Source organism: Ailuropoda melanoleuca, chromosome 14, assembly GCF_002007445.2.
Source record: "Ailuropoda melanoleuca isolate Jingjing chromosome 14, ASM200744v2, whole genome shotgun sequence".
In the NCBI taxonomy this organism is placed as follows: Eukaryota; Metazoa; Chordata; class Mammalia; order Carnivora; family Ursidae; genus Ailuropoda; species Ailuropoda melanoleuca.
In genome coordinates this window covers 35101112-35118228 of record NC_048231.1, presented here as the reverse complement: position 1 = coordinate 35118228, position 17117 = coordinate 35101112, and positions in this window count along the sequence as shown.

The window sequence follows — 17117 nt, the reverse complement described above, 5'->3', positions numbered from 1 at the left end:
CCATATACTGCATCTCCCTAACCATCTCTTCGTAGTGACCCTGAGGTCTAGAAGAAAGACAACATTAATATTTTATTGACTGTGTACTTAGATGAAGAGTATTCTAGGTTTAACTTGAATAATCTTGTTAGTGTTAACATCAGCACTAATTCGGCTATTGTTCATGTTTTTATACAGAAAAAATGAATAACATGCTGAAAATATTTGATTAAACTTGAGCAAAAGTATCTTTTGTCTCTTTTGTAGATGGCAAAATTATCATTCAATAAATCAACGAATATTTATTGTGGGCCTGCTTCATACCAAACGTTGGATTCATCACAGGGAATAAAACTGGTGAACAAAATAACTTGGTGTCTACCTTCAGTATGCTTGTAGCCTAGTAGGGGAAGGAAGTGAAAAAAAATATGAACAGAAAAATCAATAAAATGATCCCAAGTTGTGATAAGTTCTTTAAAGAATGGAGTACTGTGGCAGAGTTTTTTAAAAAAGAAAGAGTACAAGGAAATCCTCTCTGAACAGAAATTAAGCTTAGCTCAAAGGTTAACAAGGGGCCAGGCAATAAATAGAAGGAAGAACATTCCAAGAAGAGGGAATGGCACATGGGAAGACCTCCAAGTATGAAAGAGCTGAAGCAAATTCAGGGACCAGCACACAGATTAATGGGGCTGCAAGGTAGCAGTAGATGAGGAAGGAATGACATGAGGTGAGTTTGCAGAAGTGTCCATGGGCCACCTTGCACAGGATACTTATGGGCAGGTCATGTAAAGAACCTTAGCCCAAGTGCAATGGAAAGGCACCAGTGGTGATTATCAGGGACTGATGAGGTCTGATGAGATTTCAAGGTCATTCTTGCCATGGTGAGGAAAATGGACTGAAGAGTCTAAGAGAGGAAGTCTGGAGTCTACAGTGGTCATCTGGCCAGGAGATGATGGTGGTCTTTCTGGACTAGTTGTGGTTTCAAAGAAAATGGAGAGAAGTGGATGAAATTGAGAGACATTTTAGAAACAGGGTTGACAGAGCCTGTTGATTGACTGAATTTGAAAAATGGGAGAAATGGAAGAATTGCAACAACTCATAGATCTTCAGCTAAGACAGCTGGATGGTTGGCAGTACATTTACTATGTTAAGACAAATTAGAGAACAGGTTTTAGAGATGAAGTTCCACTTTGATGACTTATGGATGGATAAGTTACCTGAAGTCTTTTCCTTACTGTATTTTCAATGCCTAGAAGACTACCTAGCACACAATAAATGATGAGTAAGTGTTTGTTGAACGGAAAAGAAGGTCTATGAGATTCCAAGTAGGCATTTGGGCATGTGAGTTGAATGTTTAGGTTAGAGATACAAGTCAGAGATAAAAGTTGGGAATCCATGAGCATTTTGATGTAAATAAGCCATGAGGGGTAGAAGAAATCAAATAGGGAGAGAGTGTACAAGTAGAAAAAGCTTAGGATAGAGACCTGAGCAATAGCACCTTTTAAATAGCAGATAAAAGATAAGGACTCAGAAGAAGACAGAAGGAAAGAAGCCAGGGTGACAAAGGAGGGGGACAGAAGTGAATGACAATCAGGAAGTCAAGAGAGGAGAGTATTAGTGATCCAATGTCTCTGCTGACTCAGAGAAGAAGGCAAAGCATCATCCACCAAATGTAAATTCTTTCATCAAACACTAGAATCAAGTGAGCTCCTTTTGATCGAACATTCTTTTGGTTTTATGATATGCTGATTATCACAAATGGTAAAAGACTAATAATCCCTGAATTACAACTCAGGAAGAGATTAATAATCCACCAAAAAAAACCCCTCAGTTATAGTAATAATGATATTCATCTCCAATGCCCCGGAGTGCTGCAGGGGAATCTGTCTGCGATCAAAATCCAGGCAGACTAACGATCAAGTTGCAACCTGTCCATGTCCACATGTATGTGCTGGGGCTAGTTAATTCTTAGTGAATTTCAAACCCCTTGTCCACTGAACTTGAACGACAAAAAATAATACCTCACTTGCTTATTCACAGAGCATTCACTACAGTCAGAAAAGCTGAAGTATGTGATAAGATTTTGAAACTGGGGAAATACATTGCAAATATTAAAGGCCGTTCATAATCGCAGGAAACAGTGCATCCTGGTTTCCTTATTCACTCATTTGTCCAATATTTAAAAAACCCCAACTTCAGGCAGACCATAGGACAAGGAATAAGGCACAGCCACTACCTTCACATAGCTCTTCATCTGGTGCATTTTCTTCATTTTGTTAACTTAAAGGAAGCATCCTCTATTTTTGGAAAATGTGTGCAGAGGGGGTGTGGTGATACAGCACAAAGATAACGTTAAATTTGAACTGAAATGATGCCCTATGCAGTTGAAATCATTAGGATGTATAATTCACTAAAAATCCCCTTTCAGGCGCCTGGGTGGCACAGCGGTTAAGCATCTGCCTTCCGCTCAGGGCATGATCCCGGCATTGTGGGATCGAGCCCCACATCAGGCTTCTTTGCTATGAGTCTGCTTCTTCCTCTCCCACTCCCCCTGCTTGTGTTCCCTCTCTCACTGGCTGTCTCTATCTCTGTTGAATAAATAAAAAAATAAAAATCTTTAAAAAAAAAAAAAGAATCCCCCTTCAATAAAATAAATATCCCATCTGTTTTCACAAAAGACTTAGCATATTCTTCTAGGCTGGCTCTTGGTTTTAGAGTTATTGCCCATTCCCAGCTAGAACATGATTGCTACTGTGACGAGATCTGTGTCTTATTCAGAGTCTGCATAGTGTTCTCTAAACATTTTCTGTATTGAATGGATTTTCCAAAGACAACAGATCTTGATGCTAATCTTGTGGCTTCAAGTTTTGGGGGGAAAAAGACATTTCTAAGTGCCCTTAAGAGCTTGATGAATCCTGCCAGGTGGAGGTCAGAAAAAGACCCAGTATATGGAGGTAACAATCTTCTAAAGAGTTTTGATCGATAGGGAACAACAACTTTCCCAATGGAGAAATTCAGCAATGGAGAACACCAGAGGTCATTTGCCTTCTTTGTTCACCATCTATTTACAGAGACAGTGACCCTCAGCTGCCGTCCTGAGTGGAGTGAGCACAGCATGTCTCAGGCAGCCACTCAAAATCCTGCAAAGAGCTGGGCCACGACTGGAAGGACCTCAGCCTCTGCATCTCTCTGCCAGGGATCGAGGTGGTCCCCAAGGATGTCCTTCTGGAGAGTGAGAATGTGCCAGTTGTGCTGGGTATGAGAGGTATGGAAGAGCCACTTTAGAAGACAAGGAGCCTGGGGGTCTTCAGACCAAGTCTGCAGCATTGGCTCTTATTCAGGAAATGACTTCCAAGGTACGTGTGGCTTAAAGAGAGGACAATCCAGGAGATCGTGGTCATCATCCTCTCCCACCCCAGAACAGAGGCATCACCAGATTCCCAAGAAAGGAATCAGGGAAGTCCTTACTCTTGGCAGAGAAGCTCCTATCCAGAGCCCAGCCCATCCCACTCCTGCTGTTAAGAGATGTGTGGTTGTCCAGAGAGCAGCTGCTTCCTACCCTCAGGTACACACAGCCATGCACACAGCCATGGGTTCCCTCTCCCTGGCTCTACAGAAGCAGGGTCACGACTTCAAATCTTTGGTGTGTGTAAGAAACACCTCGTCCTCTAATATTAAAAAAGTAGATGCTTAGGCCTCAGCTCCAGCAATCGGGAATGAGTCCCTGACATCTGTAAGCTAAGTAATTTTGGCCCTGGGCCCGGGATGACATTTTGAGTGAATGGTGAGGAGGTTAAGAGCTCAAGCGACAATGTTAGAGTACCTGAGGTTGAAACCCTATTCTGCCTATACTTGCCGGGTGAACTTGGGTAACCATTCAACTCTCCACACCTCAGTTTCCCTGTCAATAAAATGGGAATAATAGTAGTGCCTACTTCATAACCTTTTTGGTGAATATTAACTACGATAACCCTGCAAAGCATATATCGTAGTGTGTGGCATATAGTAAGTAGTAAATAAATGGTTATTATTAATATTATATTAGAAAAAATAGAAGCAACAAAAATAGCCTGTCGTCTTGAGAGTCTCCCACCACAGTACTGTAATGCTTGATTCAGAGAGTGTTATTTTTGTATTTAACATGGCCGACATCATGAGAAATGGCCTAGCCTCCCAGGGGATCGGTTAACTGGGGCAGTGTCATGGTGGTAACACTGTGCATTGGGTGGCTCTGTGCTATTTGCAGTAACATCACCAGCATCATTCAATCTATTGGAGGGTAAATGCTAAGAATCGAATGACCATCCAATCACTGCAGGGTACAAAGATAAGCAAAAGAATCTCCCTGTCGCCCAAACCAACCTACACAAGGGACTCAGTGATCCATGGGTGTCATCATTCCTTCAATAAGGATACATTGGGCCTCTCCCATGTACTCAGTTCTGTGTACCAAGAGCAACAAAACAGAGCAGGTGGGCTGGCATGGCATAAAGGCAGAGGAGCTTTATGTTTTGTGTATTATTGTGGAGTTTCCTAGTGGGAGTGGAGGAACAGGATGGGTCAATGGACAGCATACCTCTTCTCTACGTAATTTTGTGTAATGTCACCTTATGGCATTGAAGGAAGAAAACACCAGTATTCTGGTACTTGCGTAGGAGAAGACTTTTGTTCTGTTTTTTAAGTTTGTGACGTGAGGAAGAAAAGTGAAATGGTGATTCTGGGCTCTTTCAAGAACTTGTGTGATGGGTTCAAGATGGCAGGCTGAATACTAGTTTACTGCTCACAAAAATATCTCACAAATGCCAGAGAATGTATTTCAAACAAGGCAAGAAAATGGAATGAATTCACACAAATAAGCAAGAGAACCATTAGCTGATTAGAAATGCTGAGGAATCTCTAAAAGATTGAAAGCAGATACAGGGAGTAAAACACTGTAGACACACACACACACGTGCACATAAGCTCACGAATGTCTCTGTGGCCACAGAAGCACTTCAGATGAACTGCAGGCTAGAGTCAGAAGAGACAGGGATGGGTGGAAATTCAGGAGCAGAAATATAAGAACGCTCCAGGTGGAAGAGATAAGCATGGGTGAAGTCCTGGAGTGAGCAAGGCCAGGCATGTTGGAGAAAATAATGACGTGTCTAAATTGATTGGTGTGTTGGACACTCTGAAATGTTCTGATAGAATCATATTCTGTATCCCTGATGTGGCATTCACAGCCTTTAACACACTAGCCCCAGGATTCCCCTTCTACCTGATTCATCAATTTATCTCCCCAACTACCCTTGGTATTCCAAATGCACTGGACCACTGGTCATTTCCAGGAAAAATTCTGGACTCCTTCTGTGCCCTCCTTGGGGTGACACTCCCCTACCTCTGTCTTTGAAAGGCTCTTCCATCAAGTCCCATCCACATGCCACCCTTTCCAGTTTCAGCGTGACCCATCCTTTCTTTATACCAACGTAGCATTTTGTACCTCCTCGTAACCACTGTTGAGGTCTGCTAGCTACATAATTTTCTGGCCTGTGTCTTTATTAACCAAAGACACTGTGAACATCTTGAAAAGAAGGACTGTGTCTCTCTCAGCACTTTGCACGTGGTAAGAGCACACAGCACAAAGTCTAGAATATAGTAACTACTTGGTAAGTAAATGGATAAACGTTGAATAATCTGTGTGTGACATGCTTCTGGAATATACAGGCTGAAGACTTGTCAAGAAAGGCCTCGAAAGCCAGAATGAGAGGAATGGGATGAATTTAACAGGCAAGGGGGAACCATGGCAGGTCGGGGTGACATTTGATGAATCTAAGAGCCGTCAGGTTAGAAACAGTGGAGCACCTGAAGCAGGTATCATGCAAAAATCTACCCACATGGTGAATTTATGGTGAGAAGGATGTTTCGAGAGGTGGGCCAAAGTTTAGTATTTGTTCCCAAATAAAACAGAAAGAAAGAAAGAAAAAAAAACAGCAAACAGAAATACACAATATAGCAAAGCTGGCAGGAAATGCGACTAGAAACACGGCTGTTTCGATGGCTGCACGTAAAGCCAAGTTCAGAAACAAATTCTCTTTACAATATGGCCCTCGTTAGGTACTCAATTTTAATTAAGTAGGGAGACAAAGTACAACACCAACATGTTAAAAGTAGGCACGCCATGGGAAAGGCATCTGATCTGGAGCCGGGCTTGTTTATGGTATTCTTGTCAATATAATTGTCATCTTAGCGCTCTGTTTATTTTTAAACCCAGGCTTTGTTTTGCATTATCTGCAAGAGAAGCATTCATTTCCAACCAAGTTTTGAGGCAAAATGTTCATTCGAAATTCTAAATATATCAGGCAAATGAAATTTTTCCTGAGAATTTGCACAACCGGGGACCTGAAGGGATCATTTATAAGGAAAGGAACGTTCCAAAAAGAATGATCAAAATGGCCCATTGACATGTAGATACATGAGGTAAAACCCCAGGGTAGGGAGGGGTTGGGATTGCCTTTGTAGGAGTGATGTTTGCAGAGGTGGCATCATAGAAAGAGAGCAAATATGAGCCCCAGCCTTGACTCCGCTCTCCTGAGTGTGATCTTGGGAAAGCCACTTCACATCTTGAGCCTCAGGAATGACATGGTTGATCACATCGCCACCATGGATACAATAATCCCTCACCTGCCAAGGTCCAAGCTCTGTTCTGTGGAGGAGCACAGGAATAGGCATGGGAAAGTTCAGGAAACGGCGGAGAGATGTGATACCTGTTCTCCTGGGTCTCAAGTGACCTCAGCCTCCAAAGGCACTGCTGTCCCTCCTCCACAGATGCTGTGCCTGAGCCCCAGGGAGGCCCCAGGGCTGGGTCTTGCTCAGGGACGCATGGGAGGTAGGCATCAGAGAAGAGAGAGGGTCCCTGACTCTTTTCTTTCAATGTACTTTGTGACGCTGTCCCTGCTTCCACCTTCTCCCTCTCCAGTGACCCCTGGGAGGGGTCAGCAGGAAAGGGAAGAAATCGTTTTGAGGACCGCTAGCACATACTACCCTTTCTATGAAGGGATTCTGTGTCACTTGTCTCAAAAACCCCAAAATTGTCATATAGCTTTTCTGGGAAATCAGAAGTATAGTAGACGATAAGCTTCTTGTCTCTGAAAAGGTCTACTCTCACCTGATTGTGAAAGCAGAGATGCAAGGATGCTGTCTTTGCTCCTCGTTCCCTCTTTTCCTCCTTTCCTTCCTCCCTCCACCCTCCCTTCCCTCCCTCCCTTTCCTCTAAGCTACAACTCTTCACTGAACAGCCTTTAGGGGCCCACCAGCTTCTACGATGCTGTAAATCTCCACATTCACTTCTCTGTTGGCTCTCCAGAAGCCCCTCGCCTCCTGAGTCTGGATTTCTTCTCATCTCCAGCCCTGCCCTTCACACTGCCAAGCTCTGCATGACACAATCTGCACTTCTTAGGTGTTTTTTCACCCCAGGAATTTGTTGGTCTCCCCCTCCCCGATCTGATCTAAATCCTACATCTCTAGACAAATGGAACCTGGGGAAGGATCTTTGTCTCATGAAGTCCCATTGCAAAGTCCCTTCCCTTTGGCTTCATGGAAGGATATGGCTTACAGGCAAGCGAATGGTCTTCAAATTCAGACCAAATTCCCATTTGGTCACTTCCTAGCTGTGTGATTCAAATCAGGTGGATGATCCTTCCAGACTTCAGCAAGATCTTCATGGAGGTCTTCTGATGACCAAGCAGGGTGACTATACCCATTAGAGTTCCTAGCAAATAAAGCAAATGGAGAGTGACATCAGTAAGAGGAGCAACAGGGAAAGGGGAAGCAGAGGAATTATAAGAACAGTCACACATTAGCAGAAGCAGGAGCTGAGGAAGCAGGCCCAGCAGCACAGACGGTGGGAGCAGGCAGGTAATCACGGGGACAAGTGTGGGGGACAATGTGCTGCATAAGCAACTAGGAGCCAATCTCGACTCAGACCCTCTACTTGTTAAATGCATGACCACAGCAAGTCCCTGGATTTCTAGGTGCCTCAGATCCTCCTAACTCAGGCCAGGCCTCTGGTGCTGCCTGGGAGTGATGCTGGCTGGAAGTGGTAGGGGTGAGGTGGGACAGACAAGAGTGCTATGCACGCTCCCATCTCCCACCAGGTTCTTCCTTAGGGCATTGGTTGCCCTCGTTTCCTTTCCTTCTTTCCACTCTTCCAAGAACTTTGCTCTTGAACACAGCCTGCACTGGAATCTGACCCCCAGCTTCCTCCAAGAGAGTTTGCTGAGACATGAGTGGCTGATCCAAAATGCAAGAGAACGTGGTACAGAGCACACGTTGTCTTCTGGAGCTCGGCACGGCCTGGGACTGGTGGGTGGAAGTAATGGGGAAGTTGTTGGGAAAAGAGAATGAGGGGTGTTGGAGTCATCACAAATCCTGTTACTCAAATAGACCTATTCAGAAGGGCAAAGAGGGGGCTTCTGCCACCAAGTCTTCCTGACACCCAACACCGAACGAGCTCCACCACACCCACACTTCCATGCGTGGGAGAAACACAGGACCTGTTAAGCTCAGATGAGGCGCTCCTCTGATAGAGCAGGAAGGAATGTTTAACCTCCAAATGCTTCGAGCTATTGGGTTCTCCTAATATCGCCAGCGCAGTTATGAGCAGCGTTATGTTTTATTTTCAAACTCGGCGTGCGTTAGAGAATTGCTCTTACTTGATAACAGCTCTGCCTCTCTCGGGAAGTGCATCGCAATTAAACTTCATGAGAAGTTTTATGTGATTTTGATACAGCATCCCCGTTCTGAATGCCCCACTAAATGAATTTCTAAATCTGCAGTCGGCACCCATTAAGTCAGAACGTGGGGAAGAGCTGTCTATGATTAATAAAAATAACAGCTTGCGTAACGGCATACATTAACGTGCGCTGCGTTTTACAATATCTCAATTAATTACAGATCGGTAGGCTTAGAAGGGGAAGAGATCTCATGGGTCACCTACTTCACTGCTCCCTCCCCACTCAGGAATAAGGAAACCAACACCCAGAGAGGGTGAGGAATAGAAGGCTGAACCAGCATGACCCAGGTCATCAGGAGCAGCGAGCAGACAGAACCCAGACCTAAATGCCAGACCAACCACTTGCCTGGAGGATGCGACGGGAAACCTTCCCTAGGCCATCCCAGATGGACTCTCCTTTACTCCTAGGGCTCTGCCCTGCTCAGAACGCGAGCCAGTCCTGTCCAACACAGAACATCACCCCGTGGCCCACCTGGGGCTGAGATTCAGAATTTGCTCTACAGCACAAGCCTAATATCTGACATTTTTGGCATGACCCACGGGCACTTGCTGAAGTCAGTGTCTGCCCCCAGGACACACGCTGGGCTTCTGGCTTTGTCTCCATGCCCAGCTCTCTGATTTCCCAGACATTCCCCCACCAAGGCTGTAGAGTCCTGCTGTAACAGAGTTGATTGGATATCACCATGTGCTTTGAGTTGAATTTCAACTTAGACTGCTGGGCCCTCCCAGGCAGACGGGTCTTCCTTAGACCAAATTTCCCATACCTCTTGTAGACTCCGCTGGATTCCAATTGCACAGCCTCTAGAGTTGGGACAGTCCTACCAGTTCCTTTTCTCTCTTTTGCTGTCTTCCTGTCTCTCTCCATGGAGCAGAGCTGCCCTGTTCCCATCATACCTCAAGCCCCTACCCACCCAAGTTATGACATCAACACTTAATTATGGTGAATAATGCCTGAAAGATTCTTAAAATTCATAATTGATTTTGGAAATCTACCTGAGAGTTGACGGCAGACTCCTCGGTACATGTTCACCCACCACATCATTTCTTCTTTCTGTGCTCATTAATCCTTCCAGGCTCCTTTGTAAGTTAGGCTGGTGGCCTGCAATTAATTGTGGATAATGATAGGTATCTCTTCCAAATAAGGCTGTTAAGATCCTGGATAAATGCTATTCTCCTTTTTCAGGGCCCTTGGAAGCCAATTGTTGAGAGGTTGGGGTCCCAAGATGGAAGGATGCTTGCTCCCTGAGTCACTAGATGGAGAGAGCCCCTGCCAACCCTCATCACATTTTGCACAAGGAAGAAATACACTTCCGCTGTGCCAAGCCACTCAGAGAGCAGACTTCATTTGTCATCCTAGCATGTCCAGGCACCTCCTAACACACGGCACGGCCTCTGCCCACCCCCTAAATGATGTTTTTCCTCATCTTCCATTCTCAGTTTCCTTATCGTCACACTCTTCCTAGGTACTCCTATGGACTCCCCCACCCTCCGCCCCATCGGTGTGCAGAAAGCACACGAATCTAGTTCGGGTTCTGTTTTTGAACTTCAAGACATCAGCATCCAACTACCAGGGTATCTACTAGGAAACTAAGTCAACTTGTCCAAAACTAAACAGACCATCTTCCCTGGACCAATCTTCCATTCTCTCTTGGTATTTTAAACTATGAGTATTACCTATTATATAGACAAAAATCTGGACACGTCATTCTCCTTTTTTCCTGCCTCCCACAAGGCACCAAACTCTCCAAGTTGCGCCTCTGCCATGGTCCTCGAAACCTGCTCTTTCCCGTCTCTACTGTCTTTCATCCTTATTTCTTTCATCATCTCTTGCCGGAATTTCAATAACAGCCTCTCATCTGGTTTTCCTTACCCCAGCCTTGTCCATTCCTGGGCATGCTCATGCCACGTGCTACAGCAGACAGAGCTCATTCATCCCCTACCGAAAGTCCTGCAGGGCCCCCCTTATCCTCAACTACTGGGCAGGAATTTTCAAGGCACTTCAAGGCTGGATCTCAGTACAGCAAAGAGCACCAGGGTGTCCTCTCTGAAATCAGACCCTCTGCTGCCCAGTTACACCTCACCTAGGAAAGCCGTTGGTCCTCTCTGGCATCACTGTACTCATGTATCAAAGAGAATAAAGAACTTTTTTTGATTGAGTTGTGGTGCAGATTGAATCCAACCATTCATTATTACTTACATAATTATTGCTCAAAACATGGTAGTTATTATAAATTATTATTAATAATGAAAATGATTACTATATTACTACATATTGACCACATCTGATGTGTCAGCAACTGTGCTAAACCCTGTCTACACCAATGGCATCTCATTTAACTTTTCTGACACTCCCACTTGGCGTTAGATGCACAGAGGAAAAGCAATTTGTCCAAGAAAACTCTGGTAGTAAGTTGCAGAGCTAAGATTCAAACACAGGTCTATCTGATGAGATATTTGGGAACAAATATATGAGAACAAAACAGGATACCACTTGATGTCCAGAAATAGAGAAATGGCTTAAATATAATAAGACATTTATACCATGTTATGGTATAGGGTTGCTACCCGACACGTCTCCGGGATGGCACATTGGCATAGAATGCATTGTGAATAATTAGCAAATAATACTTCCCGGTATATTATGCAACCACGAAAAATGATATACCCACATAGAGATATATATAATTACATTTTTATATACACATATATGTAATTACTTTATAACACCGAAAAAGCTTATATCATAGCATAGTGATTAAGGGCACAGGGCTCAAGAATCAGATCGCTTTAGTTGGAGTCACAGCTTTAGAACTGTATGGTCATGTGACCTTGGGCAAATTAATTAGCATCCATAAATAGGGAAATGATAGAACGATCCAATAGGGTTGTTTGGAGGAGTGAACAAGGCAATATATGCCTAGTGTTTAGAAAGTTCCACGTCACTTTTGCTCAAATGTCATCTTCCTCCTCCTCCTCATTATTACAAGTAATAAAAATCAGGAAACAACATTGAACTTGTTCCATGTGTTAACCTATACAAAGCACCCCAGAGACATAGATAACCCTGGAAGAAAATATGCCCAGGTGCTAGCGATGGGGCTGTGGCTTGTTTAATTAGGAATAATTTTTTTTTCTCTTGATCTCTGCATATTTCAAATGTTAGATGATGAATACGTGTCATTTTTATAAGAAAAAATAACATTCTCCTGTGGCTTTAGACAAGGAGTTCTGTTTTCTGGCCTCACTGAATTTTTTTTTTTTTACAGGATCCTCTTTGGTCATTAAATTCATTTAAAAGCTCTGATCCATTTTTGATCATCTGAAATATAGTGACAGGCACCCAAATCAATTCCTACATTCCGGGTTTGCAAAGAGCGTAAATTATTTTAGAAGTCATGTCAGGTAGAGTTTATTCCAAGGTTTGCCTGCACATTTTAATCAGAAAACACAGAAGGCATACGCAGCTTTGGTTGAAATATCCCTTCACCTTGTACTCAGAACCAGGCTGACTTACTGTTCGCCCGCTGATATGACGGGCAGAAGTTACAGCGTGTATGATAGAGACAGCCTGGGCAGGAACTGAGGGAAACACATAAAGAAACATTTATTTAAAAAAAGTAAATCAACCATAAAGATCCTCCCAGCAGACCTGAGAGATGGAAGCCTCTCTCTCATTTTCTCCTTGGCAAAATTTAATCTAGCACTGGGGTTTTTCAAGCGTCATATTCAAAGAGATGCAAATCCATCAGAGCTGAGACCCCAGCTGACTTCTAGCACCTTGTGAATGTTAAAGGTTGAAGTGACTCACCTCCATCCATCCCAGTGAATTCAAATACATATATGTTTGTGTGCACGTGTGTGTGCACACGCTTGCGTGCGTGTGCCTGTCTGTATTCTTTTTTCGTCCGAAGAATGACAAAAACAGAGCACACGTCTGCCTATGTGTTCAGCACCTTCTTTGTGTGGATCCGTTTGCAGCAAATCTGAAATTTTTTTTTAATTTTATTTATTTATTTGACAGAGATAGAGACAGCCAGCAAGAGAGGGAACACAAGCAGGGGGAGTGGGAGAGGAAGAAGCAGGCTCACAGTGAAGGAGCCTGATGTGGGGCTCGATCCCATAACACTGGGATCACGCCCTGAGCCGAAGGCAGACGCTTAACCGCTGTGCCACCCAGGCGCCCCAGCAAATCTGAAATTTAAAAGAAAAAACCATACTGAAACTCAAAAGTGCAATTGAGGAAACCACAGTCCATCCCTGAACCACAGACCTCGCAAAAGAGCTTTTTGTTTTGTTTTGAGCTTTTTCAAAGGCCATTATTTTGTCCATCTCCTTCTTCACAGCCCACTCCGATGAACTGGAGGAGGGTAACTATTAACTCACGAGCGACTCAGTCCTCCACGCAGTTCCCTGCGCACAATCCCCTTAAGTAATACGAGCCATGTATTTACAATTAAAAGTAAGAGGCTTCAATTAATGTTGGGTACACAGACATGGTTTATAGAGAAGGATGCTCTGCACGGGGGTTGGCAAGACTCTCCGAAGTCAGCTTCCCCTCTGCCTTCACGCCAATGAAGGATCAATCCACTAATGGGAATTCTGTAAGGTGGAGTCACAAGAGAAAAATGATGTTAGGCTCCCTCTGCATCACAAAAGCCCAGATTAAGTATCAGTAATTCAGAGCTGCTATTATGTATACAGAATTTGAAAATCATTTTCCTTCCAATTCCACCATTATTTATTGAGTTACTACTAAATGTTGAGCCCTGAGGGTATAAATAAGACTTAGCTTCAATGTCTGCCCTTAAGGAGAGTGGAGCTTAATAAGGGAGTGGATCAGTCACCTATTGCCTTATTATACAGCTTAACAAACAAAATCACAGTAGCATACAATAAGAAACATTTATTGCTCGTGTGTCTTGAGAGCTCGCCAGTCTCCGCTGAGCCCACTCACACTGCTGAAGCTTGGTTAGTGGGGCAGTTGAGGTCACTGGGCTCTGCTCTATGTGTCTCTCAGCCTCTGTCGGGCGAGCCTCGGGGCAATGGCAGAGACACAACGGGCAAGGAAGCCCAACGACATCAGTGATTTGCCAGCCTCTGCTTACATCAATTTGCTAACATCTCATTGGCCAGAGGCTGTATGGCTGAGTCTATGTTAGAAAGGAAGAAGATCACAAAGGGCTTGGGCACCAACAAGGGTGAAGCATAGGGCTGTTTTGCATTTTGCTTCACAGGAACTGAAAAGATAAATATCACCATTGTATAAATATGTATCATAGAGAAACAGGTGTATACCTTGGCCTATCAAGGATAGAGAAAGGCATGCCGAGAGACGCGGGAGGGGCTTTCCATGAAGGATGATGGCTAAGGTGAACTGGAAGGATAATTAGGAGCTCATAAAATGGATCAGGGAGACAGGTATTAGAGACCAGGGTAAGACCACATGGAGGTCTTAGACCAACGCACGGAGGCATGAGATAATGCCAACCAGCATTGCAGGAGCATATGGGGTAAAGCAAAGGGTAGGTGGAAGGTGCTAGATGAGACTGAGAGGTGATTTGAGTTCTGATTCTCGAAGATGGGAGACATTACATGTCTATTCGCAGACCTTGGGCTTCACGTGTTGGTGATGAATCCCTGAGAATACATCGATAAAATCTGCTTTACCAACAGGTGTATAGGCTAGGGAAAGGGTGAGTACACTAACACATGCATCTTTCCTGTCCTAATGTAAGTAGCAGAAACTGCAGGCAAGTTAAAATCTCAGCCTTCCTTTAGGCTGCTCAGAAAAGATCCCCTAGAAGAAGCCATTCTTGGAGTACAATGAAAAAGAGATGATTGTCTCTTTAAGAACGTGGTCGGGGCAGCGCTTCTGGTTTTGAAAGTCTGGAGACAGTGGCATGAGATTGATTAGGTGTGTACATGTTGGCTGAGAAAGCTGTAGAAAGGCGAATGGAAGTGTTTGACAAGATGAAAGACTGTGTAACACGGGAGACAGCTGCTTGAGTGAAGAGATCTATAACAGGCAGTCAGGAAAAGATACCTTCACGGCAAAAGCTACTACAAGCCCGGTCATTCGACTTTTGTCTGGCGTGACAGGCTCCACCAAACCGAGTCTGAAGGCGGGGTTTAGCGCACGTGCTGCGTAACAGGTGGACAGTGGCCCAGAAGCTTTTGGGGCTCCCTGGCCTCTGCCACGTTCAGTGGTCACTGGCATGAGGCTCTGTGTGGATCTCTGTAGAAAACGAGGCTATCCAGCCAAGCTTCATGGTGGCATAGACTCAGGACGGGCTTTCCAGGGAGACAGGCTCAGAGGGGGAATGCTAGCCGCAGGCCACTCTTTTGCTAGTCTTGGCAGATTGCTTACCCTCTTTGACTCCTCAATTTTACTCATCTGTAAAATGGGATAATATCAGCTACTTCAAAAGGGAAGCGTGGAAGGCATCGCACCCTGCTCACATGGGTGTATTAACTTTCTGTTGCTGCAAGCCCCAAACATACGTCTCCCTGGGCCAGAATCAAGGTGTCAGCAGGGCTGTGTGTGTTTCTTCCAGAGGCTCTAGAGTACAATCTGTCTCGTTGGCTTTTCCAGCTTCTAGAGACTGTCCACGCTCCTTGGCTCATGGCTCGTTTCATCTTCAGAGCTAGAAACAATGACATTTCGCTGATCCTTACTCTGTAATCGCATATTCCTCTGACCTCAGTTGGTAAGAACTCTCCACTTTTAAGGATTCAGATGATTAGACTGGATGCACCCGGATAACCCAGAATATTCCCGTCTCAAGATCCTTAACTTACTCACATGTGCAAAGTGATTTTGCCCTATAAGGAGACATTCACAGGTGCCAGGGATTAGGACACGGACATCTTCGTGGATGTGGGGGCAGATATTTGCCTGCCACATGGGGAAAGCTCTCTTTGACACCAAAGATCGAGAGCATCTGGTGGTTAATCTATGACGTCTATATTGAACTGACCAAACACACAGCTAGATACAAGATGATTTGTGGTCAAATAAGGAATGTCTCCATGATTGACAACCCAAATGCTAATAATAATGCAAATGTCATCTGCTCAAAGGATCCTTCCCTGATTGGACAAGTTACCCTAGTAGGTGCCCTACAATTGCCGATGCTTTCCTTCTTTGCTTTGCTCATACTACTTTTCGGATGCCTAGCACAGAGTCTGGCATGTAATTGATTGTTGACAAATGTCTATTGGATGCATGAGTGTGCCATTAATGAATGATCTACCTCAGTCCAGGCACTGTGCTGGTCACTCGGCAGAGATCATGTCTAATCGTCATCTTGAACTTTAAGATCAATATCGTTATTCCCAATTCATGGTGGAGGAAACTGAGGCTCAGCTCAGGAAAACCCAAATTCCTTTCCCAAATCCCAGAGCTAGTGAGTAATAAAAGTGAGGTTCAATATGGGCCTGTGGGGCCCCAACATCCATTCTCTTTCCCCTGGTAGCTTCTGCAGATGGACCATGGACCATAATTCCACCCAGTTCAGATAACAAAGGATCTTGCCCATGATCTAGCGAAATTCCCATGGGGTCACTACCCGGGTCATAATCATAGTAAAATAGCAACAGCAGCATCCATAGTAATAGCTAAACATACACAGCGCTTACCTTGAATCAGACGCTTCTGTGAGTGAATGTCTAATCGACATTACCTCATTTACTCCCAGGAACAACACTGGGCAGTGCTCATGGAAAAGGAAACACGGAGGTTTGGTAACTTGCCCAAAGCCACACAGCCCAGGAGCCCAGAGTCTGTGGCCCTCCCCCCTGTGCTTACTACTGCCTCTTAAATCCCCAGAGAGCCCATCCTGGTAACCTGGATTCACGGTGTTTGGAGAGACCGATCACATGATTCATTCACCCCAGTACTCACAAAACATGTGCAAAACAAAGAGGCAGAAATAAAGAGAAGAATGTCAAGGACACAGACATTTTGATCTGAATGGGATCTAAGCTATTTAGTTCATCCCTTTATTTTGCACATGCGAATTCAGACTTGCTCAGAGAAGGGATGAGATTGCCAAGGTTTACATGGGCAGCTGGCTCTGCCCCTCATTTGGCCCCCAGAGCTCCTTGCTCAAGAAGGGATTGGCCCCTATGTTATTACGGTGGGTCACCCGCCTGGCTCCCTCCCAGGGGCAGAGGGTCCCCCTAGATCCAGGTCGATATCAGCAACTAGCCCCTGCAACATGGATGAGGCCTCCGCAGCCTTCAAGTCCCTTGGTAATTAAAAGAATAAAGAGCCTGTAGGTCCTGTTTCCAGAATATATCGCCAATCCATCTGCTGTTCCCACCCCTGACCAAACCAATGTCCTTTCTCTCCTAGACCCAGGCCCCA